A 12,579-nucleotide genomic window follows, 5' to 3' on the forward strand; every position below is an offset into this window, starting at 1 on the left:
AGGCTTTCTAGCCCTTCTATTATCCCATACCAGATCCAGACCGATTTCCCCACCCAGTGGGCCTAGCCTCATATCTACCTCTTCCTCTCTCAAAATGGGGAGAAGTTAGCAGTTTGAAAGCATAAACCCCCTTACATATTTATCACTTAAACTGAATTTTTGGCAGCGGACTTTCTTTTACCACTTACTGTTTTATCATTGATTGTCCTTTCCCTTTGTTCCATCCCGCTTACCACTGCAACTCTTGAGCTGCCCAATCTCACTTTCTGTGTTCATTATGCTTCTCATCCTCTTCTCTTCTGTCTTTCCCTCTTTCTCACTTCATCTTCAGTTTCGCCCTCCCATTAGTCATTCCTCTTTCTTCCTCATCTTGGCTTCCTGCCAAAAAACCAACAAAGTTTTTGTAATATAAGTAAACTGATTTTTTAAGACACAGAACTAACATAATGGGCACTTGTCATGATCTTGGGCACTTTGCTTGTAATTGTCCTTTTTCCCCATCTTCATCTGTTTTGTCATTTTAGATCATAAAATCTTTGAGGCTGGGACTGTGTCTTCCTCTATTACGTTGCCTTGCACAGTGGGCCCTAGACTCCTATTGGGGACTTTAGGCATTACTGCAATATAAAATAATCCTGTTTATGTATATGACGTAAAGTGTCACATGCGGGGAGAAAACACACACACACACACAAAAAACCCAAGCAGATGGATCCAATTAACCAATGCTCTCACAGCCTGCTGGTAATGGGAAGGTTCTGGGGTCTATATAAGCCAGACCCAGCCCATTCCAGAGAGAGAGAGAGAAGGAGGAGAGGCAACACCCATGAAAACTGGAAGCTGAAGGAATGCCAAGGGTAAGAAGAGTTCCAGAAAGGACCAGGAGAAAAGACTTTCACCTTGGGGAAAAGGTGTTGTGTTGGGCATGGGCTGGGGCCTGCTTCCCTAGGAACTGTGGACTTGCCTGAGATGTCATCCTGGAACACCAGGAAAAGGAGACATTTGGAGCTGTGGGATTTGGAACTTAGAGGGTCAGTGTCACCTTAGTGATTGTTAAACTCCCTAAGATTAGTCAAAATTCACCAGTTCACAATATCTATAAATATATATGTATTTGTAAGTTGTTTCCATGCCAAGAGTTTACACATTGCACTGTACTATACATAGCAGATAAGTGCAACGTTTAAAAAAATATATAGATATAGATGGATGGATGGATGAATGATCTGGAAAGGTGGGTGAGCAGTGAAGTAACACTGTGTAGATGCAGCAAGGTTATTTAACATAGTATTCGCTGGATTTTGCTATGATGAACTTCAGAGGGTGAAATTAGGTGTTTAGGCAGCCCAATGACAGACTCAGTTCAGTGCTGATAAATGCAGACTCATTCATATTGGAAGGAAGAGAATGAACTATCTGTACATCTTACGGCGTTCTGGGTTAACTATCAACTGAGGAAAGGGAGTTGGGCATCATTGTGGACAGTTCAGTTAAGATGTCTGTTCAATCTTCAGTCACAGCCAAAAGAGCAAACAAGAAGTTAGGATGCATAAGGAGAATAATATGGAAAATATTATTGCTATTATATAAATCAGTGGTGCATTCTTGTCTGTAATACTGGGTGGAGTACTGATCATCCTGTTTCAGAAAGGATATTGCAGAATGAGAGAGGGTTCAGAAAAGGGCAATGAGAATGACGAGGGACATGGAAAAGCTCGTATGCCAAGAGATTTTAAAAGATTGGGGATTGTTTCTATTTGAAAGTGTATGGGGCATGATAAAAGTATATGGAAAAATAAATTACATAGAGCGGTAGAGTAGGAGCTTCTATTCTTTGTCTCATAACACAAGAACAAGAGGACTTTCAGTGGAAGTGAAAGGTAGCAAATTCAGAGTCAATAAAAGGAAATACTTTTTCACATAACTTGTAATTAGGCTGTGGCTCTCATTGCCACATTATGTCATTGAGACCAAGAATTTAGCAAAATTTGAAAAGGGTTTGGACATTCTATATGGCAAACAACAATGTCCAGAATTATAATAGTTAATGCTAACAAAAATGTTGGAAGGGCTATAACATCTCATGCTTCAGGGATTAAGACATTTGTGTGTGGCAAGCCAGGTGTAAATCTGTAGCACTCTGTCTTGCCACTCACTAAAGGGCCATGGGGACCCTCTACCAGGCACTAAAAGATACATACTGTGCTCAGCACGGAACTTTTAGTGCATGGTGGCTGGGTCCACATGACCAGTTAGAGAGTGGCAAGCTAGTGCACTGCAGATTCACACCTTGGCCTGCCATGCATTAGGTCTCTCTGTAGCCAAACTATAACAGAGATTAGAATAAAACCTTTATCAGGGATGGATTATCCCACCTCCCGCTAGTACGGGTTTTCTTGGTGCTTCCTCTGAAATATCTGGTGCCTATGACTGTCAGCGACAAGGTATTAGACTAAGGGGACCCAGATGCCTGTGTCTGATCTAGCATGACAATTTTTTATATTCGTTACAAGCCCTACAATAAATAAGAGATGAAAATTTTTGGAGAAGTAGAAACAAAAATGTTGCAGTACGTTACCAGATACAAATACCTTAGCGTACCTTATTTTTATTATTCTGAGCTATAACTAAGGTACATTATGCAGTTTTGTGGAAGATAACTTTCAAGCATTATTTCAGCTTCAAATCCTTTCAAGTCCTCTGATGCCACTTTCAGAAGGAAAGGCTATTTTGTGTGTGTGTGTGTGTTTTATGTGTGTGTATATAATCCCCTCATGGATGAGTAACTGGTTAAAAGACAGGAAACAAAAGGTCGGAATAAATGGTCAGTTTTCAGAATTGAGAGGCCCCCCTGTCCTTCCCCCAAGGATCAGTGTTGTTCAACATATTTATAAATGAAAAAGCAGTAAATAGTGAGATGCAAAGTTTGCAGATGATACAGATTTGCTCAAGACAGTTAAGTCCAAAGCTGACTGAAGAGAGTTACAAAGGGATCTCCCAAAACTAGGTAATTGGGCAACAAAATGGCAGTGTTGATAAATGCAAAGTAGTGCACGTTGGAAAACGTAATCCCAGCTATACATACAAAATGGTGGGGTCTAAATTGGCTGTACCGCTCAAGAAAAAGATCTTGGAGTCATTGTGGATAATTGTCTAAAACATCCACACAGTGTGCAGCAGCAGTCAAAAATCTAACAGTGTTAGGAACCATTAGGAAAGGGATGGATAGATAAAACATCATAATGCCAATATATAAATCCATGATACTCCCGCACCCTGAATATTGCATGCTGTTCTGGTCGCCCCATCTCAAAAAATATTAGAAATGGAAAAGGCAACAAAAATTATTTAAGGGTATGGGGGGGATTAAAAAGACTGGGACTGTTCAGCTTGGAAAAGAGGTGACTAAGAGGGGATATAATAAGAGATCTATAAAATCATGACAGGTGTGGAGAAAGTGAATGAGGAAGTGCTATGTACCCCTTCATGTAACACAAGAAGCAGGAGTCACCCAAGGAAATTAATAGGCAACAGGTTTAAAACAAACGAAGGGAAGTACTTCTTCAGACAACACACAGTCAACCTATGGAGCTTGTTACCAGGTTATGTTGTGAAGGCCAAAACGGTAACTGGTTCAAAAGAGAGTTCAGTACAACTAGATAAATTCATGGAGGATAGGTCCATCAATGGCTATTAGCCAAGACGGTCAGGGATGTAACCCCATGCTCTGTTTATCCCTAAGCCTTTGACTGCCAGATGCTGTGACTGGATGACAGGGCATAGATCCTTGATGATTGCCGGTTCTATTCATTCCCTTTGAAACACCAGGCATTGGCCACCGTCAGAAGACGGGAGACTGGGCTAGATGGATCATTGCTCTGACCCAGTATGGCTGTTCTTATGTTCTTATCCATATATTTTTATTATCTATAACAGCATACTATACTTGCTTAGGGCTGTGGCACAGGGCTGTGTGAAGTAGCTAGTGCCTGTGACCGGTATAGGTATTCTACTACGATTGTCACTGGCTGCAGCCAGCCTCATTTCAGTGAAAAGGAGGCTGAGTGTGTAAGTCCTCCCTACTGCTACATAGCCTTTCCCCTGGCAAGACCCTGGCAGTACATCTGAGTAGTACCAACTGGTAACTGGGCCCTGGTGTATCCAGGCTAATTCTTTCAGTGATGTCATGGTAGTATGGGGCCCCAAAGGTATAATGAGCAAGTCCATTGGCACATGGAATATGTCCTTCTATTCACTAGCCCATATGCCCCCAGCTACCGGGTTGGTAGGGAAGACCACAATGGTTTCTGTGTGGAAGAGAGTGCTACAACGACATAGCAAAAGTGGATGCAGGCATAGCAGTTGTCTGTTGCTGGAGAGGACACATGGAATTAATCCATATCAACAGCTATAGCCTGCATCAACCCTGGCCATTCACCTTGGAAATGCATGCCACTGGATTTCAGGAGAATGGGTGAGAGTGTGTGGATGGTGTGACGTATGCCATCACCACTGAAAATAACTTGTGTGTTCTGGTGATGGAGGAAAGTCCTACAGTGAGGAGCTAGCGATGAAGTGACAGGCATGTTGACACTGGCAGTTGTAGCTGCAGATCTGCATGTAGGCAGCCCATGACATTGGTTTCTTGGTACCATACCTGAAGATGTTTTGGCAACATCTTGGGCACCTGAGCAGCTATTTTCAGGATTACGCTACTCACCCTGTGTAGAGAAGGGGATAGAAAAGGTGCCCTAAAAATTGTCTGCTTCCACAGAATCTGACGTGACCACCGTATCTGCAAGGCCATGCACCTGTGCAGTCAGAAAATGAACAAACTGACAGTCACAATAGCGTTGTGTTGCTTCCTATCACTAATGGTATTAAGCAGGGCTGCATAATTGGTCCCGTCCTGCTCAATCTCTTCTATGCAGCAATACTTGATGAGACCTGAATGCCAGAATCGGGATATGTTTCCAATCCTCTGGAAAATTATTCAACCTGAACAGGCCGCAGTTGTCTACGGAAATGTTTGAGGCAATTGTTCATGAGCTGCTGTATGCAGATGACTGTGCTCTAGATGCACGTACTCAAGAAGAGATACAATTGATTATGGACAGATTCACAGAGCCTGTAAAAAGGTACAGGCTGGCAATCAGACTTAAAAAGATAGAAGTCGTGTATCAACCTACATCAGAGGAACCCCCAGTGAAACCAAAAGTCACCATTTATGACATCTGCGTGCCATATTCTCCATCAGATGTCAGGATAAAGTTACCAATAAAGCGGTTCTGGAACACAGCCACTCCACAGGGATTGAAGTCATGCTCATCACATCACAGTTCTTCTTTGAGTGCTTGCACATGTCCATTCCAACATAGGTGTGTGCATGCCGTGAGCACAGAATTTTTTCCCCTAGCAGTATCGGTTGGGTCGGCTCCAGCACCATCTGGTGCCGCATGCTCATAGCGCTGGTAAAAAATGGCCCTGCCGACCCTGCTCCCTTTCAGTTCCTTCTGACTCCCTGTGACAGTTGCTGGAACCCCTCATTGCTCAGGCAATTCACCTCCTACTGTTTTTCTCCCTTTCTTAGTGTAAATAGTTCTTGTTCTTTAATAGTTAGAAATTAGTTGCTAGGTTTTAGCTAGTTTCAGACATCTCCACGCTTAGTTAGCGGGGTCATCCACTTCCCCAGTGCTGGGGCATGCCTCAGACGCCAGGTTTCAAGCTGTGCACCTCCTGTGGTAAGTCTGTGCCTTTGAACGACCCACACTTGAGCTGTCTCAAGTACTTGGGGGAAGCTCATAGGAAAGACTGCTGCAAAATCTTCAGAGACTTTAGATCCTGAACCAAGAAGGACTGAGCTGCCCAACTGACGGTCCGCCTCATGGAGGCAGCCTTAAGACCTGCCTCGGAGCCGTGCTCAGGCTCTGCAGCGAGCACCTCAGCCTCGGTGCAGAGCGCTTCTCCAATGGCTCGTGACTCCCAGCACCCATCCTCTTCCCTGGTGCCAAAGAAAAAGCGCCGCACGCACCAAGAAAAGAGCCAGTCCCTCGTTCCAAAGGTGAAAGAAGACCAGGACATAGCCAGATCCGTTTCGGGCCCTTCTTCATCCCTGGCACCTCATCATCAGGTGCTTGCAACTCCAGTGCTGCTGCAAGCTCCTCTGACACCTGCGCAGGAGCCACCTCCTCAGGGCAGACAACGTACCAGCCAGTTTGCGGTGCTGTCAACCCCTGAGGCTTTTGCAGCAGCCGGGGATCTTCTCATCCTGCCAGTCCTGGTGTCCCTGGAGGTTCAAGATTTGGCACTGCCTGTGCCACCAAGCAGCAGGAAATTATCACCAGGATCTTGCCCAGTGCCGAGGCTGCCGTCTAGGGGTAAACCCCTGTTGACAGACTTAAGATCTCCACCTTGGTGACCTTCTCCGGTACCAAGAGGCACATCATCACCTGGGTCTCTGCACCGCAGCTCACTGGACTGGGAGATGGGATTTTATTCCCCTTGTCAGCATGGCTGACCTCGCTGCTCCCTGCTCCATTCCTAGTCCACCACAGCCCCAAGTTCAGCAGTGCCTCCAAACGTTTGGCCACCGGGTCCATGGCAACTGGAAGCTATGCAGTGGCCCTCAAGGAATCTTTGGGGGTTCCCCCACCATGGGGCACCCCCTCAAGGTGCTCATACTCCATTGTCTTGGAGGCTAGGGCACCCCCGGTCCTGTGCCGAGAGATTCCAGATTTGGACTCTGGTACTGAGCACAGCACTGAATCTCAGGAGAAAGCCCTGCAAGCTCCTTCAGATGCTGGGGAACCAGTGGAGGCTCCTCAGCCCATTTTAGCCTCCTCCATCCTCCTCTCCAGATGAGGCAATAGTAACACCAGGGGTCTCCCTGCCACAAGACAACCACAAAGCATACCAGGACTAGTTAAAGCAGGTAGCCTCGAACTTGGGAGTCCAAGCGGAAGTGGTCAAGGAGGCAACACAGTCTCTTAGACATTTTGTCATCAGCAGGCCCCTCTAGAGTGGCCCTACCACTGAATGAAGCTATTATGGATCTGATCAAAACCTTGTGGCAAAGCCCTGCCTCCCTCCCTCTGACAGCAAAGCACATAGAGCGTGAGTACTTTGTACCAGCCAAAGGGTATGAATTCTGCATTGCTAATTCCATCAGCCTTGCGGCATCCTGTCTCCCAGGAGCACAGAACCAACTGGCAGATCGCCTCAGCAGGTTTTTCTCCTCACACCACAAGTTGTTTCTCTGGCCAGACATCGTGAAGGACATCTTCCACTCGTGAGGGAGTTGGGGACTCCCCTAATAGACCTGTTTGCCACCCTCAACAGCAGGAAATGCCACTAGTTTTGCTCTCTAAAAGGTCACAGCCCGTGGTGTCTCAGGAACACATTCCTGTTGCCATGGATAAAGCACCTGTATTACGCATTTCCCCCATCCCACTGATCCACAAGGTTCTGATGAAAATCAAGCAGGACCAAGCGTGGGTCATTCTCAGAGTCCTGGCATGGCCCAGAGACCATTCATTCACCCTGTCAGTGGAGGCACCACTATGGCTTCCACTACACCTGGCCCTGATCTCCTGGGACCATGGTCAGCTGTCTTCATCTGACGGCTTGGAAGCTCCATGGCTAAATCCAGAGGAGCGGTCTTGTTCTGAGCAAGTCCACAAGATCCTACTGGGCAGAAAAAAGCAGTCCACCAGGGCTGCTTATGTTGCAAAATGGAAACAGTTCTCCATCAAAACTCCATTGTCTCCCAATGACAAATTCCACCTTTGCAGTCATCTCTGCATCTCATCTTTGAATACCTCTTAGAGCTGAAACAACACAGTTTAGCCCTCTTGTCAAGTTCACCTGGCAGCCATCTCTACCTTTCATCCCAAGTCACAACCAATCCATCTTTTCACATGAGATGGTGATCCATTTTCTCTAACCTGGGAGTACACCCTTTCCAGGCCTTTAAGTTCCCATTCCTCCCTGAGACCTGAACCTCATCCTATCAAAGTCTAAGGGGTGCCCGTTTGAGTCACTAGCAGTGTGTTCATTGTCACACCTTTCCAGGAAAGTGGCCTTTCTGGTGGCTATCATTTCAGCCAGAAGAGTTTCAGAGATCCGGGCCCTCACATCGGAGCCCCCACATATGGTCTTCTTCCAGGATAAAGTCCACTAGTGACCACGCCTGTCGGTCCTTCCAAAGGTGGTCTCACAATTACATTGCAATCAAGAAATCTTCGTACCGGTTTTCTACCTTAAGACACATGCAACTAGAGATGAACAGTGCCTCCACTCATTGGATGTTAGATGGGCTCTGACTTTCTATATACAAAGGACCAAACCATTCCGCAGATTTACGTAGCTGTTCATAGCGATAGTGGGAAGAATGAAGGGTCTCCCCATTGCATAGAGAATCTCATCATGGATTACTTTTTGTATCTGGGCATGTTATGAACTCGCAAACCTCTTTCTCCCAGCTAATCTAACGGCTCACTCCACACGGTCTCAAGCCGCCTCTGCTGCTTTCCTAGCCCAAGTCCCGATTCAGGACAAATGCAGAGCAGCAACCTGGTTGTCAGTTCACATATTCACAATGTACTATGCCATTATTCTGCAGATGAGACACTATGCCAGTTTTGGTCACACCATCTTACAGTCAGCCTGTCCTTGAACTCTGAACCCACCTCCTGTACAACTGCTTGTGAGTCACCTACATTGGAATGTACACGTGCAAGCACTCGAAGAACAAAAGTTACAGATCGGTTAGTAACCATTTTTCTTCTATCTGTAACTTCTGTTCTTTGAAATATGTTGCACATGTCCATTCCAAAACCCACCCTCTGTCCCTTCTTTGGGAGGCAGTTGGTAAGAAGAAACTGAAAGTGAGTGGGGTTGGCAGGGCCCTTTATAACGGCGTTATGAGTGCACAGCACCAAAGGACGCTGGAGCCGACCCAACAGATGCCACTGGGGGAAAATTCCAGCTACTGTGCTTGGGGCACACACATGCCTATATTGGAATGGACATTAGCAACATATCTTGAAGAACAAAAGTTACAGAAAGGTTAGTAACCGTTTTTTATGCTGGGCTGGTCATATGTTGAGGATGGATGACACCAGAATGCCAAAGCGGTTGCTGTACAGCAAACTGAAAATGGGTTTCTGCACCCAAGGCAGCCAGAAGAAATGCTTCAAGGACACACTGAAGCACACCTTGGAGCTGTGCAAAATATTAATACTAACTGCCGGGAGCCCTCAGCAACAGATCACCCTTGTAAGAAGCAATCAACAGTGGGGTTACTTGGTTCGAGGTTAATCACTGAGGCACAGAGGTTGACTTGTAAATGGGTAGATTTAGTGGGCACAGACTAATCCCTTTCTCAATATTGAACTATATATTCAATATGGAAAGGACTGCCATTCATGCATTGGTCTTTTTAGTCACAAGACGTACTCACAAGACGTAATACCATTGTCCATGTCATCTTTGGTCACAAGGACAACAACAACTGAGTTAGCACCAAGTACATAAAAAATTGAGAGAACCTCTAACACAAAGGCTTTACAATTGAAGTGTGATATGGAGGTGCCAGTTGTGGCTAGATAGCTAAGTTTTTGCACAAAAACCAGGTATTTATGAAAAATACAGCATATCCTCTCCAAACGTATAACACTTACTTTTTGAGTGCGGAATGAATTTTCTGTGGATATACAACTTGATCCATTAGTTTAGGAGCTAAAGTTAATTTTAAAATGGGTCCCTTTAAAAGAATACTTTAAAAGAAAGTATCAGACTTTTTGGGGTGGGGGGGTTGGGGGGGGGGTCTCTAATCATCAGAATACCAGAATAACACAGTCCTAAAACTTCAGATAATTAAAATTCACTGAAATTTTGAGCATAGGCTACATCTGAAGAATTGCTTTTAGGATTAATGGTAATTTTTTTCTAATTTTCTTTATCATTGAAAATTCTACTTCATCAGAGGCTGGCAAATTTTCAGAGCATTTCACGAAGATCTTCTCTCATTCAAAATGGCTGCCCTTTCTTATTGTTCAGAACAGAACAGCAACCAAAAGTTGCCCTGAGTTAAGATGCCATTGTTAAAATAGCCAGCACTTCCCATTTGTTTTCAATAGGATGCAGTGTTGCCAACTCACAATTTTGGAATGGGATTGGGATGAGAAACCAGGAGTGGTGAAGAGACAGGGCTAAGAAAGGGACAAGTTGGAGGGGAGGGTGAAGAAGAGGTCAAGTTTAGGGGGACTGGTCCCACCAGGAAAAGTCTGTGCCCACCAGAGTACACTCCCCTCCAGAGTCTGGAATAGAATCCCAAGCTACTAAGTCTCACTATTCCTCTGCTATCATCAAATATCTGTATTTGCTTACTGGCAAAGTGTGGCCTATCCCAGTCTTGTGTTGGTCCACATAGAGGATGACAATCTGCTATTGCTGTCGGTTACTCCAGTAGCTCAGGTGGCAGAAGTCTGTGTGGTGACTCTAAAGGTTCCACACCTGTTTGTGACCTATGTGGTATCAGTTCGAAGCCAAATGATGGGGTTTGTTTTATCGGTTTGCTCTTTTAAAAACCTAAGAAACTATACAGAGAAAACCTACCTGACAAGGTTGCACAGTCAAGCACTCAGAAGTTAGACAATGCCAGAATTAAAGCTGTCTGGGCAACCTTAATTTCACCCCCTTGTGCAATATGCATTATGATGCAATCTTTATATAATCCCATATGATTTTTTCCATAGGATCCCTGCCTCATTCAGTGCACAGGGTAGACCTGCTGTGGGGATGAATCAGGCTTGTGTAGTGAGGGAGACTTGTCTGCAGGATTCCTGCTTCATTTGTTGCAGAAGTTGGAAGGTGTGTACTATCCGGAGTACTGGACAGGCAGGTCTGGGCACGCCCAAAGCCGAAGGCCTTCCCAATTCAACTAAGGCGAGGAACCACTTTGTCCAGTGAATGAGGCAGGGAATTGCAGGAAGGGAAAAGATAATCTCATGGTTAAGACAGTTGAATGCTGTCCTTGAGATCTGGATTTTATCCCTGCCTCTGGCATAGAGTTCATAACTGAAGCTAGACAAATTACTTAAACCAAACTTTTCACTGGTCACAAATTGTGTGTTCTTTATTTTCTGGGTGTCTGACTTGAGAGCCTGGGTCCTGATTTGTAGAACTTCTGGGTACTCACAGCTGCAAGTGAAATCAGGAGCTGTGCTTTGAGCATATGAAGCATATAATGCTAAGTACTTTGAAAAATTAAGTCTTAGGCATCTCAGATAGGGCACCCAAAATGAGTGAATGCTTTTTATCTTAATCTCACTGTGCCTCAGTTACCTATCTGTAAAATGGAGGTAATAACACTTCCTTATCTCACTGGGCTGTTGTGAAGATAGTTTGTTTAACGTTTGTGAAGTACTCAAATGCTATAGTGATGAGCGCCATAAAAAAGCCCATAAGGAAAGTAATAATTCTGATTTCAGAGCAGGGTTTGAATTGTATACAGTGAATAATGAATGATGCCACAAGTTGAACGAAAGGATAAAACAAAATATTGACTAGCTGCTCATTAGTTGTGAACCATTCATCCTGTGCTTTAAATGAGGCAGGGTTCTGGGGGTATGTGAAAAAATGTATGTGATGATAATAAAGACTGTATCATGATGCAAACACACAAGGGGTCTGAATTGAGGCACAAGCAACCTTAATTCTGGCATTTCCTAAATTTTAGGTGTTTGACTTTGTAACCTTAATGATCTTGTAACCAAGTTTTTGTGTGTGTTTATATGGATATGCACTCATATGTCAACTGTACTTCTGTGTGCCTGCAGAGGTTCCATTGAGTTCACTGGGAGTCACACACTAATGACAGAATTTGGCCCACAAGGTGTATGCTCGCTTTTATTATTGAAATGGTACTGTGGAAACTAAAGCTGCAACTACTCTTGACAATTCATTCTCACAGTAAATAATGTTTTTGCACACAACTTCTGCAGCAGTAATATTTAGTGGATTTATTTTGAACAATAATTGTAACGTACCACATGTTATACTTTTTTAAGCAAATAATTTTTCCTAAACACAATTTACCCTGTATATTTATAATTTAGTTTACCAAAATATTGTAATTTTTTTAAATTTAGCTTCTTGTAGAAGTAATAAAATAATCTACACTTTAACAATAATTTCCTTAGCAGTTGTTATGGAAATATTTAAATAATGGTGATAAATAATACAATATATTAATAGAAATTTGTTGTAATACAGAAATATTCCAGAAGAATCCACACAACATGGTAATTATAAGAATAAGTTTACTTTGTGAGTAGTTACTTCCATCAGACATTTCGGGGTTTAAATCATAGCTTCATTTTAGCTTTCACACTTACCTAACATTGCCAGTGAGAGCAGGAGTTTACTGAAATGCTAAATAGTTTACTTAATTATTTGCTACAGAACAGCTGCTAATACCAGAAAAATGCCATCTCATCATTAGGCCTGTTGTGTCCAAAAAAAGCAGACAAGATGACTGTAGCTACCCTGTCTGCTTTGGCGCTCTCTCTCTCTCTC

At 44.0% G+C, this 12,579-nt stretch overlaps 1 protein-coding gene across 4 annotated transcripts in view; it reads left to right on the top strand.

The window, feature by feature from the left end:
- POLA1 (DNA polymerase alpha 1, catalytic subunit) overlaps positions 1-12,579 on the top strand; it is a 349,929-nt gene that overhangs the window by 214,091 nt on the left and 123,259 nt on the right. The gene's annotated exons all lie outside the window — the stretch shown is intronic.

Source organism: Natator depressus, chromosome 1 (genome assembly GCF_965152275.1).
Source record: "Natator depressus isolate rNatDep1 chromosome 1, rNatDep2.hap1, whole genome shotgun sequence".
NCBI classification, from domain to species: domain Eukaryota; kingdom Metazoa; phylum Chordata; order Testudines; family Cheloniidae; genus Natator; species Natator depressus.